Source organism: Haemaphysalis longicornis, unplaced genomic scaffold, assembly GCF_048455015.1.
Source record: "Haemaphysalis longicornis isolate Haplotype H1 unplaced genomic scaffold, Haemaphysalis longicornis Haplotype H1 scaffold_4, whole genome shotgun sequence".
NCBI lineage: Eukaryota > Metazoa > Arthropoda > Arachnida > Ixodida > Ixodidae > Haemaphysalis > Haemaphysalis longicornis.
In genome coordinates, this window is record NW_027526361.1 from 156,060,125 (window position 1) to 156,079,719 (window position 19,595).

The 19,595-nt window shown below is 45.9% G+C and overlaps 1 long non-coding RNA gene across 1 annotated transcript; it reads left to right on the plus strand.

Annotated features, from left to right (window-relative positions):
* The first annotated feature begins 13,050 nt into the window (after nucleotides 1-13,050).
* Nucleotides 13,051-19,300, plus strand: LOC144179453 (uncharacterized). Its single transcript, XR_013324231.1, has 3 exons — nucleotides 13,051-13,407; nucleotides 14,570-14,839; nucleotides 17,726-19,300. It is a non-coding gene; the product is annotated as an uncharacterized LOC144179453 (long non-coding RNA).
* Nucleotides 19,301-19,595: the final 295 nt, after the last annotated feature.

Below are 19,595 nucleotides of genomic sequence, written 5' to 3' on the forward strand. Positions count from 1 at the left end.
TTCAAATAAAGGTGGGGGCAGCGCAGCTACGCGTGACAGTGTGCATCAGGTGGGTGCGCTATATAACACGCAGACGTATTCGACACGCACACCTGCATCATAACAGAATTGAACACGAAAATCAACGGATGCATGAACAAACCGAGTACATATTTACTTAGAATTACATGTGCCCTTCTTTATTAAATACCCAGCAATGAAAAGTAGTCTGAGCTTGTGGGTGTGTTGCATAAATCAGATATTTTAATGCTAATTTTGGAAGTATGCATTTCATTGTGAGCATGTACAAGTCATAATCCGGATTTCCAAAAAAATGTTTTATTAAGAGGTTCACAATAAGCTCAATAAGCCACTGAATTTTATTACATACCGAACACCTCCTCGACACCCTTTCAACACCCACCAAAGAGGGTGTTTATTAATTCAACGCCATTTTCCTCCATTAGTGTAAAGCTACTACGAAAAGCAGTGTAAAGGACCTTCAGATTTCGAGCTATTTTCTCCCGGTTTACACTGGTGGACGTGAACATTTTCTATAAGCGGCGGGATGTTTTGTACCTGACGATGTTCAAAACAGCATGAATTGGCATAATTTATTACCAGCGCAGCTGTTTATTATTGATCCAGGCTCGGTGGCGTTAGCAAATAATGCCAAGAAAAGCTGCCGTTCCTGTAAATGGTGCACCCCCGCTTCTGGGGTAATATAACAGTGAAGCCGGCTGTAGCGGTTGCTCAAGTATGAGAACACGCGGCGCATGCGTATGCGCACCTCGTCCTATACCATTTTAAATGTATAGCAATTGGCGCAGCTTGAACTGGCAGCGGAAAGATGGAGAAACAGTGCAGATTGGGTAAGACCTCTACATCCTAGTAAATTCCGGCTAAACGTGGCCTAGACCCAAAGCACGTAGCTTAGACTAGCATGAACATCACAAAACCTAACAAACCTTAACAAATCCTAGCAAAATCTAGCAAAATGTAGCACCACTGGAAGAAGCAAGGTCGACCCCGGCTCCCCATTTTATGCAACTCTAAACTATAATGCCTCACCCTTTCAACATCCTAGAAAACATCTACGGTTTCGCGGTCGGTCAACACCATTTTTGTGCACACAAGAAGGGCGTAAACGCACACGTTATGGTGTTGGAACCTAAGATAAAGGACATGATGACTTCCCAAGACCATTATTACGTTTGACTTTTTTATGCAATAAGGGTGTAAAAACGTTTAGTGCGTAGTGGGATGAACGTACCATGTTGCACCGCGTATCGTGTGAGCAAAATTGATTCCTTTTAAGTGCGAATGCACTTCTTAAGCGAGCCTGAAGCGTCCGCCGCCGTCCGCATAGCAACAGCTGCGGGTGCGCGCGCTCCTCGTCTTCCTTGGCAACGGGGGGAGATGGGCGCGTGCTGCCTGGCCGCTGACATGGCACATACCCACGTGGGGGATTGGCCAGGAATCTCCTCGTCTTCCTTGGCAACGGGGGGAGATGGGCGCGCGCTGCCTGGCCGCTGACATGGCACATACCCACGTGGGGGATTGGCCAAGAATCGGGCGTGAGAAGGGCTAATGCACCCGCTTAAAGGAGTACTGACACGAAATTTCAAAGCTGAGATCCGCTCTAGCAATCAAGTACAACGACAACACAAATAGGTGTCTGTGAATAAATGCATCTTTCTTTCTTTGTAGTTGTGTGTGTGTGTGTGATCTCTCTTTCGCGAACATTACCGAACCGCGCAAATTCAACTCGTGCATTCGCACTTTCACATTCTTCCCCTCGGGGAAATGCGGGGAATTTTTTAAACTAACCAGAGAAGAAAAATTCAACATTCTCAAAACGCCTTTGCAGTTTCGTACGTCGTACCTTTGGACGGTGAACGCACATAGTACAAGGGCGTATATACGCCAGATCTGGTTTAAGTACATGGCTTGCATGAATCGTGGCGGAGCACGTTGGCGCGGTTTCCATGCCGATGCTACGTCTCTGCTTCGGCAGAGGCTGTTAAAACACAAATATCTGTAGCATTGTGCCCGCGTTGAGGCGGAGCAGGTCCCGTAAGCGAGGCTATTTGGAATCGCATTTCCAAGGGGTACTTGCTACGCCTTCACCTCGCAGTTCGTTTCGCTACACACCGTGGCATGCCGTAACTCTGCGTACATGCCATCATATACCACAAAAAAGAGTAGACATAACCATAAGCGTGAAGTATTGCCTCCTTGAAACATAAAGAACAAGACCACTAAACACGGTACAAGAACGGATGCACACTTTTGCCGTGGCTGAACGCGGTTAAACCGATAAAATTTACCATCCCTTCCTCAAGAAAGTTTAGAGGAGCGCATAAGAAAGAAGTGCGTCTAACCTTCCCTGAAAGTGCGTTGAACCTAAATTAAAGGCACAAATTTCCAACTAAGATCCAAACCACGCCAGCGACGACTGTTCACTCAATAAGTAACGCATATGCGAATGATCTAAATGTATACTCATGCGTGGTTTATGAGATGATTGTTCAGTATTGAACTCTTTGGTCGTGATAGATGTCTGTATAGTCTTGTCTAGAACCGTTGCTTTTTCGTGATTTTCAAATAACCCGTCTGAGACAATGGAAGACCGGTTTCGCGCACACGGCGTTGTCTAGAAAGCATGTGGCAGCATTTCGTTTGACAGTTTATGGGGAAATGCATTAGTTTATTGGCAGCACCCTATCTGTCCTAATAAGAAAGATTTCGCTAAATATGTTGACCTAAAGCTCGGTTTTGGGTTTGGAGCACGCTGTGATCACAGACCCAATTGCTTCATGATGAAAAACGCAGACGCTGTTGGCATAGTCCGCACTTCAGGGGCAAATGCGTAGTGAACCTGTATGCAGCCAACACCTCCTTGTATCAATTTCTTATGTCACAGCCCCTAACTCTTTGCGTCAACTCAGTTGGAACAAACGGGCGAATTGGACTCTTCTAGCACACGCAAGAGCATGGGGTACTCGCTTGACAGTGGCTGCTGGGCTCGGAAGTCATATTGATTGAAAGAGCCATTGTCTAGTTTCTTGTAATAGGAATGCAAACACAGCGTGTGCGCTGTTGAACACCTAAGCACGCTTTAGAAAGACGGGAGAATGTACGGGACATGCGGAGAAAGTAGATGACGCATTTGGAGATGTGGTCTAATCGCGAGAAGTTGAGATCGGCCATGTGGTGATCAATGGAAACGGTTCAGTAGGAAATCGCAATATCTTTTGAAAGCTGGAAATACGAGGGCTTCCTTCTTATTTAAATGCTACAAGAACTTGTAGCTCTCGGTGACTAAGATAGAGGGTAAGAATTGAACAGACATTGTAATACGCAGCTCAGCAGCAGGAAACGCAATGCACTGACAAGGTGCCACTGGTCGACGACCTGACGAACCATTAGGCATCCACAAGTATTTCTTATGCTGGAGTGACAACGGAATTTCCTAGGCGAAGTTGTTGACACAGCACAACATAATATCCTTCGCTACGTCATGCGCACGCGTCAATTTTTTGAATATTGCCCCTATTGCAAAGGTGGGTATGCTTTGTGGGGAAGAAGACACAAGCCGCACGGCCGCATTTCTAGCAATGTTTTCCTATAGTTGACGCCGCACGCCGCGTCGGGACGTGGCGGATAACGTCTTGTTGTGATGTGACCAGATCTTTAATGCGAATGTGATTACTCCATGCCAAATACAGAGAAGGTATCGTTCCGTTGATCCGACTGTCATGCTCAGGCACGCTTTCTTAGTGAAGGCCTCTACTCGTTGGTTCATTCCAAAAGGCGGAGTATGAAGAGAGAATTGGGGAAGGAGTAAAGGCGCGCTCAGCTAATGTAAAGCAGTGCCTCGTGCAGTTACACAATGAAAGCGTCTAATTTCTGGTTCCTTCCAAGAGGAAGGGGAAATGGCCCATTGCCAATGCACCATCGGTGTGGTGGTGCCTGTAAATTGAGCTCACGTTGATAATTGGCAATGATTGATGAGTACACTCCACTCACTCCAAAAAGATCGGTCCAACCCCCTGCACGTAATGCACTTCAATCATCGATGCGGGCTCTATTGTCCTTAGCTTAGTCATCTGCGTTTCGGGCAGCCAAGCCCTAGGCGCCCTTGCGTCTTTTATTTAGGCTACACCATACTCAGGAAGATGTCCGGCTGCACAAAAACGACCATGAACGCCAACTCCGGCTGGCAGATCCCCGAATGGCGGTATATTGGCGGTCATTGTAGTGCCAAGCCTCGCCCTAAGCCGGAGGTAGCCATGGCCGGCCTTGATAGCCCACCAACGACCGTCAAACCTTCTACCTGGCGCAATGTGGCATCCAGGGCAACACAATTGGGATCAGCTGTACGAATTCTGAGTACGAAGCTGGTGACGAGAGTTATCTGCGTTCATTACGGAAGGGTCTTCGCGGTGCCGTTACGAGGCTTCTGAATGCAGCTGCTGAGGTCTGGAAAATCCGCCTCACCGTCTCCGTCCGACCTGCTGGAGGCAATCAGCGAGCTTAAACGGAAGTACGACTAACCACCCGAGATGAACGAGTTTATCGGGGAGCTGATCGAACCAGACAAATTTAAATACAATTACTCTGGCGTTTGCAGTACCACGAAAATTAAGCGCGACCCTGAGTCTGCTGCGTTCGACCTACAATGATACGCGGACGCCCGGAATGAAAGCTAACAATACCGGCACTTCATGCAAACCAGATGGACCCTCACACGTCGGCTCGTACGCAACGACCTCCGAAGTTGTCCTTCCGAAGTCCGTTGGGACCACCCATGACTGCCTGATACTTCGCGACAGTGTCAAAGTCCGGAGCAAAACTTAGCGGTTGTGGCCCTCTCTGCTGTAAACGGAGGAATAATTGATGCAGCAACCCGATTTGTGAATGCTCAGCCACTCAAGCCACGACAAGACCTGAACGAATATACCGCTTTCTGCACATCACCACGTCCAATCGTCGACCCAAGTCTGTTGGAGTACGACTGCCCGAGATGGAAGTGCAAGAACACCTCCCTCCTACCGCGGTGTCCGACACAAAGCAGCGCTTCTTGCTTCTATGAGAACGAGGGAAGACGGAACAAGCCATCGCTACAACCCGGGGGTGAGGAGGCCCTTTTCGCGGAACCAGCACTTAGCCACGGTTTTGAAGCCAACAAGGCGAAGCGCGCATGCCGATGTCGGCGACGTCGAGTCGCAAAAAACGAAAACGCAGAGAAATAAGCATATGCGAGGAAGCAGTTTTGAGGGATAAGTTGCTCGACGAGTTCTGGAATGGACTCATCGCCTAGGAAACATCAACGCCGAGCCGCACCTTCCTTCGACCCTGCAGAACTGGCGTCGACGTGACAACGTGCGCAAAGCAACGCTCTTCGACCAACCAGAGCATGGGCTGCCATAACCCTACGCCGTGGTTGAGTGGCTAAGCGTTGTGCTGCTGAGCCCAAGGGCGCGGATTCGATCCCCGGACGCGGCGGCCGCTTTTCTGGTGGAGGCGAAACGCGAAAACGCCGGTGTGTTTGACATTTTGGCGCCCATTAAAGATCTCCAAGTGGTCAAAATTAATCCGGAGCCCTCCACTGTGGCGCGCCTTATCGCATATGTGGCGTTCGTGCTTTAAACCTCATAATCAATAAATAAATGAATGAATGAATGATTGAATGAATGAATGAATATATATATATATATATATATATATATACAGAAAGAAATGCCGGCAGTCTACAACGCCAAAGAAGGCGTAGGGGAATGGTTGGACTATTTGTTACCGTTAGTGACGTTACATTATTATTATTATTATTTTATTAATTACGTGATAAAGAAAGAAAGAAAAACACGCGCCCAGAGTGGGGACCGAACCCACGCCTTTCGATTAGATCTCGAATGCCTTACCAATTCGGCTATCTGGGCGACTGTGTTCTCCTTCGCTTTCTGGGTTATTTATATTTACTACAACTGTATCTGACGCTTGAGGGTGGTAGCCAGCGCCATATATATATATGTATATATATATATATATATATATATATATATATATATATATATATATATATATATGATGGCGGTGAGCTGGACTTTGGAAGCGGTCATAGTTATATATATATATATATATATATATATAGATATATATATATATATATATAACTATGACCGCTTCCAAAGTCCAGCTCACCGACATCATTCCGCCTGAAAGCTCGACCACTACACGTGAACCAGAACTTCCGAGAGGACTTATGGGGGTCTACACCTCTTATATCAAGTTGTATTTTCTTTGGTGTATTTGGGTCTCGCAAATATAGTTAATTCACCTCTTATATCAAGTTGTATTTTCTTTGGTGTATTTGGGTCTCGCAAATATAGTTAATTCGTGTCCGACCCCACAGGTCTCGCTTTCTCTTCTCCGGTTCGGAACAACCTTTTTCTTATAACAACAACGGGAGTTATACCAGGCTTTCCCCACTCCGAAATTACGAAGTAGCCTCGAACTGCCAATCAAACGACAAACCTAAAAAACCGGAGGCTACACTAATCGCAGACAATGGCGATTCAGACAATGGCGGTACAAGCCTATGAAAAAAAGGTAGAGAAGTCAAGAACGTATGAAGAGGCGAACAGGCTCCACCGTAAGCCTTACTTCATAAAGGGTGAATGGTTACCGGATATTCCAGAAAGATTGCCAGTAGGTATCGTCGAACTAGTCAAGCAAGGTGGAACATAGACGAGAATGTGAGCGGATCGATCCCACTGAGGTTGAAAAGCCTAACTAATCCTTGCCGCCTGACTCAGGTGAGCAGACAGCGAAGTCAGGTCGACGCCCGAGTTGACACCAAGCCCGAAAACAAATTGACCAAAATGGCAAACTACGGAAAACCAAACCCAAGCCTGCACTGCGCTGATCTCAGAACAGCACCATACTCGCCGCTCAAGCCCTACCTAACACCGATTCGTTGAAGGTTGTCTAACACTACCTTCGCGACAATCACTGTACGTATGAAGGACTGCTAGTGTTGCAGGAGGCGGGACGAAGAGTGGTGGTTGTCTGTTTAACTTTGGGACGCTTGGCTGTCCTGAAGTCTGCACACCTGTGGCAGCACACCTGAAAATGAGAGAGGAAACAACAAGCGTACGGCGACCTCTTTGCAAGGACTGGGATTAGTACCAGAAACTAAACTTCTAGAATTGTCGAACCCCCTGAAATATCTGCTCTGTGCGGGTAGAGCAAAAGTGAGAAACCACTTTCGGCCGACGATGCCTTAAGCGAGCTTATTTACAACGCAGCGTCATCAACAAATCAGCTTCGCGTGCCTCCGTTACGGAAGCAGAAGCCTCGGTTGGTTTGGCTACTGTGCGACCACCCGCAAAAACGCTCCCCTACCTGTCGAACACAGGCTGCTTTTCTAATGGAGTGGTGGAGCGATGAGTCGAGAAGGAAAAAAGAAAGCGAATAGACTTCACGACCGCTGTCTGACAGCTTTGGAAAGGTGACATTCGGCTGTTTAAGGCACGATGGCTGAGATGTTACGAGGGCAGTTTAACAGGGATGACGGCAAAACTGATGACCATGGTGACAGATATGGGAATCGGCAGGGGGGTGCAAAAGGGGCACTTGGCCCCCCCAAGCCACCGCAGCGCAATTTCCCGGCGCTCACGCCCTCTCCCTCTTTCCACTCAAAATTGTTTGTCCCCTCAAGAGAAAATTCTGCCGGCGCCCACGGTGACAGGTGTCATTTTTGCTAGGAAAAGGCGACAGGAGGTGTTTTATTACCGCGTGGATCTGTTTACAAGACGTAGGAGAAGAGACATAGCATTGCCTATCAAACGCAACACTGTTGCAGACGCTTCAGAGGTAAAGGGCATGCGTGTGCAAAGGACGGGTGCAGAATGTGCACGTCCATGGTAAAGCTTCTCCTTAGCGGAGACAAGTACGAGACGCCTCAATGGAGGTGCATCAGCGCGTACCGCTGCAAGCAGCCCAAATTTCCCTCAGGCTCATCGATGCACTGCGAGACTCATTGGGCTAGCGTCGTCCTGAGGCCAACGCCCTTGAGAGGGAGAGTGAGAGAAAAGAACGTTATTGTCCTCAAACGAGTTTCGATGCAGCTATTTTCGCTCAGTAAGAGTGGTTCCTCGTTCACAGGTTCCCATATGCTTCCCGAGCCTCCTGCCCCTCTGGGATCAGCAGACGTTGGTTTTCCAGGGCAGGGCTGGTTAGAAAGATCTCCCATTACTCATTCTTTATGCTCACAGAGTCAGCAAGGATTGGGGAACCTTGAGTTTAGTGCATTTTGCGATGATGAGTTTTAGGGTGCCTGGTTTTCAACACTGGGGGCATTCTTTTGCGTATCTAATTGGAAACATGCGGTTGAAGAGTACGGGGTGTAGGAAGAAGCATGCGACCGGCACAACAGCCTGCAACGAAGACATGTGATTCAAACAGCCATCTGAAGAAGGTCTCCAACTGCCAGAAAACACAGCATGTGGTGCAGCGCTTGTACATAGGGGCAGGCACGAACGTTCCTTGCAGAGAAGGATGCTAAATCTGCCTCTGCTTTTTCGCCGTGTTAAATCTGCCGCTGATTTTGCGAGAGGTCGTACACCGTTTCTCTCTCTTTAAATCGTTCATACCCGTTTCGGGCTGCCATGCCACCGAAGTTAAAGAAGATAAAAACCGGTTCCTCCCGGCTCGATTCAGCGGCGTTCATGCAACGCAAAATTTTAACCAGTCACACGCGTGCCTCCGCATTATCACGGGGACCATGCTTCACTTTTAGCGGCCGATCCAGGACGCAATGAAACATTGTCGTACAGCAATGATGTGGACCTGATGCCAAATGCACTGAAGGTTGGACACAGCGGAGAACACAAACTTCTCGGAAGCGAACTGGCAGTGCCCAGCAGGCGAACTTTGCCTACTGAACAAGAAACGTTGACCGAGATTTCACGTGGTATGTGAAATCACAACACCAATCTGCAGACCATCGTGGCGGGCCTGATAAGGTATACCAAAAGCCAACAAGCAGCGTTTTGCCACGTCGCAGCAAACGCATCCTGTCGGCAAGTAAGGCGCAGCGTCCCGAGACTATCGACATGAAAAGGGACCCGCCTGCTTGCAATTGTCACGTACAGCCAGGTCGCAGTTTAAAGGGGGAGGTGCCGTTCAAGCTTTAGCAAGCTACTGCCAAAGCTTTTAATGAACTGCGAGACTCACTCTGTGAGTATGGTACCAAATCGGAAGTGCTCGAAGACCTGTAGAAGAACTTGCATCGCCAGGACGTTATCCAGTCATCGCGCAAGCTGTAAAAAATGTTACACAGCCAGCAATTTCGGCGTTTGGTGCAGCGCTTCAACATTGCAGACGCAAAAGTTTCCGGAGTGGGTGGACGTTGATACTCCCGCATTACATGAATCAATGGGTATCAATAGAGGCCGGCATTAAGATAGGCATTAAAAAGTGGGTTCTGGCGCCCAAAATAGGCAGTAAAAATAACGTTTGAGGCGTACGACATCGTAAATATATGGACAATATTTTGTTACGTAAATGCGAATAATTCCAAACAAAGGCGTGTGCCACCTGTATGTACAGTGCACAACACTCTTGTCTATAACACTAAGTTCAACGTGAACTGGTTACATCTTAATACTGCGGACTGAAACTTGTCACAAAAAACGTTGAGGTTAAAGTATATGGTCAAGACCTGAGAAGGACACGAGAGTTTTTTTCAAATTCTTTTCGGCCGAGGCAAGATAAGCCTATAAGTACAAAATCTGTGTTATAGACAACGGTGTTGCCCTCGGTACGAGAGGAATACCAAACATGTCATTCTTTATTTTCAGAAAATGGCGGCGATAGTTTAAAAACACGATTAGTGGTGCCATAATACTACTAGACTAATGGCGATCAACTGGCTCAATTCAACAAGCCCACTGCTGAAATTGCACACTAAACTTTTTAACACCCTTAAAGGTGCTAAAAGGGTGCACTCAACATTTTGCACCCTTTTTGCACCTTTTAAGGACTAAAACATTGCTCCGGCACTCAATCATGAGGGTGCCACATATTAAGGGGTGTAAATCTTAACATTTTTACACCCTTTAAGGTGCAAGGAGGGTGTACTGAACATTTTGCACCCTTTTTGCACCTTTCAAGCACCCAAATATTGCTCGGGCACCCCACCTCGAGGGTGCCAAAATTCAGGGGTGTAATCAACAGTTTCATAGGGTGCTACGACCGTTAAAGGGGTGCTAAAAAGTATTTCTTCTCGATTGGGGTGTTACCACGGCACCTTATCGCTAGGGTGCCTAAAAGAACGGTGTGTGAATGCAAGCATGCAAAATTGCACAAGAACAGGCTGAATGTTTAAACCGCACATTGCACTATTTCACCGCCCGTTGAGAGAATAAATATGAACTCTCCACATAGACCAGGGGAAAGGCTCTAAAATTGCTGTTCGTAAATCGAACAAAACGTGCTGAATGTTTAAATTCCACTCTGCACTAATCTACTGCTTCGAGTGTATCACAAGGTTCGTTTCGATGTCTGGGTGCACGGGAAGGAAAGGCTACAAAATGCCTCTTGTAGTCCTATAAATAAAACTTTTACGCGAGGCATCGGTGTCCTCAACGAAATCGAATTTACCTAAGAATTTGTTCCCGTATTATTATGCCCCGGGCAAAAATTCCAACAAGACTTTCTTGTTGGGCTCACAGCACGCCTGTGGGGCCAATACGAAGTTCTGTCGGCACTCTATCGTTCCAATAGCCTAGTCTTCCAACAGGGAGTTTAACCTTGATGGCGTTTGTGGGGCCAATAAGAAGCTCTGTCGGCACTCTATCGTCCCAACAGCGTAGTCTTCCAACAGGGAGTTTAACCGTGATGGCGTTTACCGGCTCGCCAACACGATAAGTCAACGCCAACAGACGCCTCATTCGTAATCAGCGGCGCGAGCGCGCCATCAGACAGAACCGACAGACGCCCTGAAGGTGGTTTTTAGGGCCTAAACAGCAGCGTCTATGTCTGGCATAGACGCTAGACGTCAACGTTTGTGTTCTGAATTTTCCCTTCAGTAAGTAACAGTCAGACGGACGATAACATAACTATGTGAAGATATGCTTTGGCTCATACCACGGCAAGCGCAATCGTTTGTGGCTGCAGCCTCGGTTGCTCTTCGTCCACAACAAACTGAATCGGCTGTACAGCTTTCTTCGAGGGCGTGTATGCAGGGGTTCTATCTTCCTTTTTTGCGCAGGCCGACGGGGGCGGTCGTGTAAAATCATTTTCGCTCGTCGCTGCCATAGGGTTGCCACCTTCCTGGTTTTGGACCGGCCCGACCGGTTTTTTAAACAGCGGGCCAGTTGCCCGTCCATATCTAAAACCAGCCGTCATCAGCCGGTTTTTTGGCTTTTGTGCCGTGATTATGCCCGTTTTGGCGTTTTATAAGCGTCAATTCAACAACTAAGACGATAAATACGTGTCGACAAGCATAGGCGTGCGCACAGGGGGGGGGCAGGGGGGGCGGCCGCCCCCCCTAATCATCTGAAGGGGGCGCCAAATTTGCCCCATGCCTTGCCGATGTAACACATGAAAGTAAAATTTCTGCTCAGAAATATTTTGTGTGTGTTGCAATTCCATCACATTGAAATAAAAATTTTATAACCATCCCTCTTTGCACTGCGTTCGCACCGCAAGGCCTTCAGTGAGAAGAGGTCGGGAGTTGCTCTGGGGGGGGGGGGGGGGGGGGCGCAGCGGTAAGACTTTGCCCCCCCAAATTGAGAACTCTGCGCACGCCTATGTCGACAAGCTGCGCAAAGACACGCGAGCAGAGAAAATACGCGGGCGAGCGCGCTGCCTCAGATGGAGGGGGACCTAAGGGAAGAACAAAATAACGAAATTCTACCGCCGCAGTCAGCAATTGCGGTTACTTTTCAGTGAAGCACATGCAGAGCGATTAACCAAGCTCTCAATCACTTTCAGTACAAACGTTATGTTGATTTCTCTCTAAGAAAACACTACAATAAATGGCACTGCATGTTAAAAAACATGGCGTCTTTTTTCAACACCATCCCCCCTCCCCCCCCCCCCCCCCCCCCCGAAGGCCCGTTTTTTTTTCGGGGAAAGGTTGTAACCCTACGCTGCTGTTCTGCCTACCTGCTTGCTGTACCTATTACGTCGCCGCCACCGCAAATCCCCACTTGTTACAAACTCAGAGGTTTTCGCGCTGTTAGCAGTCGTTTTACACGATGGGTTTGATGCGCCTGGCCAGGAGTGACATCGCTTGTAGTATTAGAGCGACGTTGCTTGTCTGCAAGACGGTGCCGGTCAAACAAGCGTTATCAACGCCATAATTCTAACGGCACATTCCATTTATTTCGTGGCTGCCGTGGCTTGCGCAGAAAAGGTCGGGTTGACTGCGATAGCTTTTCTTGAGTCAAATAATGGAGCTTTGGCTCAATCGCTTGCAGCGCTAGCAATGCGGCCTCGTCTGCAAGACCGGTGCGTGAGAAACAAGCGTTAGGACAGCCAGAATTTCAAAAATGCAGCATAAACTAGACCATCGTTAAAGGAGGCGATGACTAGACACAAGCGACAATATTCGTTGACAACTTACGTAAGTATAGAGTTGTTTTAGGCGCCTCTGACACTGCCCGCCGACATAGCTGTTTCTTAACGCGTCCGTTTACTGTTTTGTAGGTCAATGGTTCGATTCCTTGTCGAACGTGTTTTTTTTTTTTTTTTTTTTACGTGTGGGTTTCATTAGATCCTTTTTTAACGACCGGGGTAAGCACCTATTCCTTGCTTTCTATCACGCCGACATTTACCGCCCTCTTCCTAAACCCAAAGTAGCTCGTTTTCTCGCACGTTCTCTCTTGAGAAGCCCGCCGTGAAAACAAAATCAAAACAAACGTCAAACCTCTTTACAATATCAGTATATATGTCAATTACTTAATGTGTATTCACTTTTTGTGTTTAAAAACCTTAAATTTAAGTTATAAACACATTTCAGACTTTGAAAGCAGAAAGATAATTACCAACATTACAGTAGTAACACAATTTTCGTCAAACATAGAGGTGCTGCATTTGAAGTCTGGCAACTATCTCTCACTTTTGTGTGTGTTTTTTCATGGCGTTTTGTGCCGAGTGGTTGGTGGCGTGATTTAATCTGTTTTATCTATTTCAAGCTTAAATCATAGTTATAGAAGCTTTATGGGTGATGTCTACCCTTCCAACCTACGCGTGTGTTGAACATGGGGACCCCGGAAGAACGATCATCGCCGGATAAAATACTGCGCGTCAAAAGTGGATGACATTGCATCAGAACAAAGCGTGTTCGTGTGTCCGCGAGATGAAGACGACAGTGAAGGAGAATTGTACGTTGGAAACATCGTTTTTGCTCGGGTAAGTACGCATTTTTTATTATTCTGTATTTGGTTGGAACGAGTTCTGGTGTTTATGGGTCAGTAATTCGCTAGACCCCCATCTCGTTTGCTCTGAGAGCCTACGTGAGTTAGTATACTTGTTTGGCGCCCAGTCCACCGTTTCCGCAGAAGTCAGCATCAATTTACGCTGAAGCTAGACCTTGGCTACGATGCTCGCGCTATGGTACACGGCTGCTAATAATTTCACATCACGCAAGGCTCTTTAACACCGGGGCGTTTGTTTATGTGTCTCTCAAACAGTGCCTTTGCGGTTGCAGATCGCAGTCGCAATTTCGCGTGAGTGGCACAACGCTGTGATTAGTCCTCCCTCGTGAATACCCGCGGTATACCAAGAAATAACATGAACAGGAGGTTCCCTGGAAGTGCATGTGAAAACGCGTACACGTGATTCCATGGGTAATTTACGTTGCCGAGCTTCACGAGTCCGGCACGAATATGACGACGCCCGTCTGAGAGTTCATAGAGGTATAGAATTCACATACGTGCAAATTGAAGGTGAAATGCGCGCATGTGGCCTCGCAGGGAGTTAGCATAGTCTCGGGGTAGTGGGGGAGATTTCACAACGCCTACGAGGCGCCTGCCGATTCTGTCGGAGTAGCTCTCGGGAAGTCTGGGGCTTGATATCAGAGGCATATGTATTGTTTAAATTAGTGCAGAAAATTGAGCCAATTCGCAAGTTCTCATTTTCGCAAAACCGCAGGCCATACAGAGACTAACAAGAAAGCTGTAGGCACTCACTCAACTCGATTTATATTGGAGAATTGAACGTGCAGATACAAGTCAGACATTGAAATGGAGGAGCCTCAACTATCGCACACCAGTTCCGATTGAAAGCAAGGGATACAGATGAGCTGCTAGCATGCGTTCCATGCAAATTAGCTCAGTAGCTAGCTTTGCATATATCATGCATACCCCACTCACAGTACCTGCGGGTCTAATAAATACATTCTTACTGTGACCTAAATTTCACTTGGGGTGTTCCGGGAATGTTGTTATTAGTGCCTTGGAGGTTACTGTCTTTAAACGATTAAAAATCTACTTGATGTAAGCATTCGTGCTTTGTGTGTGCTCTTCTTGTATTTCAACAAGTGTCAGCACACTCACAGATTATGCACCTGCAGGTGCTGCTGCTGGCTGTCCTGGGTCAGCTGCCTTCCAGTCCAGTTTCAAAGGCTTTGCAAGGGCCTCCCTTGGCCAACCGACACTGCACCTGCTGTACCCAAGTACTGCCTGGCCTTTCGTTGGTGCTCCGTACGCTTTGCCGCCAGGAATGGTCATTCATCCATCATCTGGCCGCTTGGACCACCCGTTCAGAAGTCAGCGCATTTGCTCGACACATCGGTCCAGGCACTGCTGCCATATCGGTGCACCCACCGATTATGTACTTTCAGGTTAGTTATTGCATGTTGTGGAACTTGCCATGATGTATACCTGTTAGCAGTGCTGTGGCCTCTGATTATTTGAAACATTTTCATGAAGCAGTGCTGTGCGTATGGAGCGTGTCATTGCTTAGCAGAGATATTGAAGAGAATCTGGGGCTGACGACTAAAGGGCAAGAAGAGAAATTGAACTGACTTTGAAGCAAGTATTCGTATGTAATCAAGCCAAGCAAACATTTAGGATCTTTCGATATGGTTTTAAACTTGCAATACAAACTGGTCTACTTCAGGTCATACTGGTAATAATCATACTATACCGAAAAGTACATCCCGCAGTCTGTAGAATTTTGACAGCGCTTTTTTCGCAGTCTCTCATGACAGGCACTAATCTCAATGGTTGGAAGATAGTCGAGGTAGCACCAGTCTTTAAATCAGGAGACGGTACTTCACCATTAAATTTCCCTAACAAGCACCATATGCAAGGTCAAGAAACATTTCATCCACTCTCAGGTCGCTAATTATTTATAAAATCACAATATCACATTCGAGTATCACCACGGTTTTCACAAGGGTTACTTGAGAAACACAACTTTCAGGATTTGTTCACGATCTACATTGATCCATTGACACAGGCTTACAAACTGCGGTAGTTTTTCTCGATTTTTCTAAAGCATTCAATCGCATTGCACACCACAGACTACTTCTCAAACTTCACCCTAATGTCCTCACTTGAGCAAAAGATTTTCATTCTTCTCAAATGCAGTTTACTTCTAATAACTATATACTTCTTTTGCTCGTGCCACTTTGTTGTCCCCCCAGGCAGGTTGCTTGGTCTATCTTCCATGTTGCATATCCTCCCATGTAGGTCTATTTGCAGATGATGTTGTAATTTATCACGCAATTTTTTTCAACTACTACCGTCAATGCTTTCAATCTGATCTTAACACAATTAACTCCTGGTGCTGCAAATGGCTAATGTCGCTTATCTCTAAAACAAAGTGCATGACTTTAACGGTGGCAAGTCTCGGATTGTAAATACTTACTTCATTAACAACAGCCTGATTACCTCTTGAGACAAAGGTGTTTTGGTAGGCCGGTAGGGGAGGGGGGATTGCATGGTGGATTTCAAAAGGTACATCGATTGGGAAAATAAGACGTGTGATTAATATTTTCATTTGCACTCCAAAACTCGCTTTATTTCATATGTTTAACCCACTGCCGTGGCTAGGGTGGTGTGCTGTGGAGGCGAATGTCGGTTAGATACCGCTTGGTGTAGCCGCTTTTCAGATGGAGGTAACACGTAAAGACACCCGTGTTTGGAGATTTCGATGCGCACAAAAATACCCAGATGGTCAAAATTAATGCGAAGCCTTCCCCTACAGTGCTCCCCATATCCCAAGTGTAGCTTTGGCGTGGTAAACCACGGTTTTTTTTTTTCATGTTTTTGGTATAGTACCAGCTGCTGTAGCAGGTGCAACTTAAAGGTAAAATTATACATAATGTTTCCAAGAGCTAAATATAAAGGCCATATTGAAGTGCGTTTATGGGTCTATCTCATAGCAGTAGTGAAAGGTTATATACTCTGGTGCAGGTTAAGAACGCCAATGGCTCATGTGGTGTAGTCCAGTGTTTGACGGAATGCCGTGTAGGCAGGTAAAAGCATTATTGCAGTGATGAAACGTAGGTCACTGACCAAGTCAAGAAAGCCATTTAACGGTTTGTTGCTTGTTCACGGTGAGCATGTGTCGTGGAAAACGAAGCTATATATTGGGCATTACGCGGCGCAATGAGTTTGCATAGATATGGTGCAGATTGCCATCCATTATGTTGATAATGTTGGGCGTCGTCTGAACAATGAGGGACTCGAGCAGTAATCGAGAAGATAGATTGCACTCAGTTGTCAGTAATTTTGTCTTGTTCCAGTCGACCACGTGTCCCGTCCTCTCACGGTGCTCTGCCAGTGGACTTGTTTTTGCATGGCCCTTGTTCACTTCGTTCCAGTGCTGCATTAATCTTCTGTGCAGATTGCCCGTTTCGCCAATGTACACTGATTGGCATTCAGCGCATGGAATCTAATAAACAATACCCGGAAGCTTGGAGCGTGAGAGGTGGTCTCTCACGCTGACAATGTCAGAACGCAGGTTGCTAGTGGGCACATGCACAATGTATGCACTGCGTGTCTTGAAAATGTGTGCGAGAGTTTCACCGATGTGTGGGACGTAGGTAATTGCTGCACGTTTTGATGCAGTCGTTGTCCTGAATATAATGCCTAAAGCATTATATTCAGAAAGAAGCGAAGAGGGCGACTAGCAAGAATCCACATTGACATTAGCAGGCAGAAGCGTCCACAAGGCCTGTGTCAAAACGTGCTGCAATTCTCGTCCTACACATCAATCAAACTTTCGCACGCATTTTGAAGAAACACATTGTGCACATCGTGCAGGTGCCCACTAGCAAGCTATGTTCTGACATTGTCAGCGTGAAAGACCCCCTCTCACGCTTCAATCTTCCAGGTGTTGTTTATGTTTTGAACAAGAAAAAGTGCCATTTAAACGTGACACCTCCTTCCTTGCCGATTTCTGATGCCTGATTGTTCAGTTTGTGGGGATACGTTAAGCAGATTGCTCACATGTATAACCTGTATTTGTGCTTGAGCAGTCAAACGCTGATGTTAGCAGTGAAGTAGGTGAAAATTGTAGTTTGATTGTAGTTGTGTGCAGATTACCTACATTGTGTTAATTCGTAGAAAAGCAAAATTGAGGTAACCCTGCTAACTGTTTCGCATTGCAGCATTTTATTATGCGAACGTTAAGGAGTTCAGCTGATTGTTAAAGGTGAAATAAACAGTGGTACAAAAAGAAGAGCATCTACTAAACAGAAATATCTTCACAATCGCAGGATGCCAACGGTCCGCCTACCAACTTGTGTCCTGCATCGTTTCTGCTGGCTGGAGCGGTTCATGGAGCATTTTCCAGCTTCTCAAAGTTTGTGGTCAAGCGCTCCTCCAAGTGAAAGATGCCGCAGAGGGATCTTTTGTTTTAATGCCACAATTTCACGTGCTCAGCAGCAAATTTACTCGTAAGGCTTTTTAAATATTCATCACCCAAGAGGGCATGTTACCTTCGTCTTCGGTGGAATGTGTCTGCACTCAGGTTATTTGTGATAGAAACAAGTGGACCACGTCATGAGAGTCATTGAGGCCTTGTTGATTTTGCATGCTTCTGAAATGACATTTTCATTAAGCTGAATACCTTCCACATATTACAATTTGTGAACAAATTATGGTAAAAGTCATGATTAGTTGTACTACACTGCAGGAAGGAAATGCCAACATACGTTTTAAGCGCCTCTGATATTTCAGATCGTTGGCTGGTGAGCAATAAAACAAAACTGAAATTTTTTTAAAGTAAGATCAAATATTCGTTGTCACCAGTGCATGACCATAGTAAAAGCTATCTAGTCACCAAATTTAGAATTAGACACGAAATGCCAAGAAAAATGGGGAAATAAACTAGACAGCTGGCTACAATAAACCAATTCGTAAAATTCCTCAATGTCTATCAAGTGATGATTCAGGCGGGTTAGTTAAGATGTCAGTGGGTTTACACACCCAACTTGCAGGGAAGCACATGAGCTCCCAATATTAACATGTTTTTAGTGAAGACCGTCTTCCTTCATTAAGCTGCTTTGCCAGTCTGATAAATGTCCTGAATTTTTGTTATGATCAATCTTTGTATGGGAACCATATATTTTTATATGATATCGCTGTGTATTTCTGAAACTGTATCTAGTCACTAATTCCAATTTGTCGTGGTCAGGTTTTTTCAACTAATTCGTAACTTTTTTAACAATTATGGTATATTTTGTGTGCCTAAAGAAATGCCTCATTGCATGTTTAGCCTATGTAGTGTTGAAAGCGGACATTTTGCTTCAAAGTGGAATGTCGGGCTAGCAACAAGGTACTTCGCGTGCTGCTCACTTTCATTCATGCCATTATTTTTTATATTATCATTTAAAATTAAAAGCCAACCAATTTGCTGTCGTTTTAATTTTGTTACCTACTTTATACTTTCTTTTTTTTTTCAACTTTGTGTAAGGATTGACTATCCATATTTTTATGATACCAAGGCGTTGGACTGGGCTAGCTGGTACATGTTTGAATGGATGAAAAACCATAGGAAAACTCAGGACACAGAAGAGAACGACGGGACAAACTTGTGCCGTCATTCTGTTTTAACTGTTTCCTGTGTTTACCACTGGTTTTTTATGCATTCAAACATTTTTTATGAGTTTGTTGAACAGTGATTAGTTTAGGTGTGTTCAAACAATTGTTGGCTGCGAAGGCTCCCTGTAGCATTTGTATAAGTGCTCTCTGCTTTTTTTTTTTTTTTGAGCCAGTACCCCACCACCAGTCTTCATGAGGTGGTCTTTTGTAGAAATAAGTTGAAATAAATATTTGTTTGCATTGCTTTACATGTTTTGAAAGAATTTCTTGTTCATTCTTGTTTCATTCAACCCCGTTTCAGAATCCTGCTTAAGGCATTTCCTCTGTTATTTTTTTTCAGAACCAGGAAGGGTGCTCATCCTCGGTTCTTGCTGAAGCAGCAGTATCCATACCTCACACGTGAGCTCTGAACACACAGTAATTATGGTATGAAACATTCTACCAGTATAAGCCTGCTTTGTAGACGTCATTGTAGATGTCAAAGCTCTTGACAGTGTAGTCCAATGTCTGGTGTAACGGGCAATGTCTACAACTTGTAAAAAT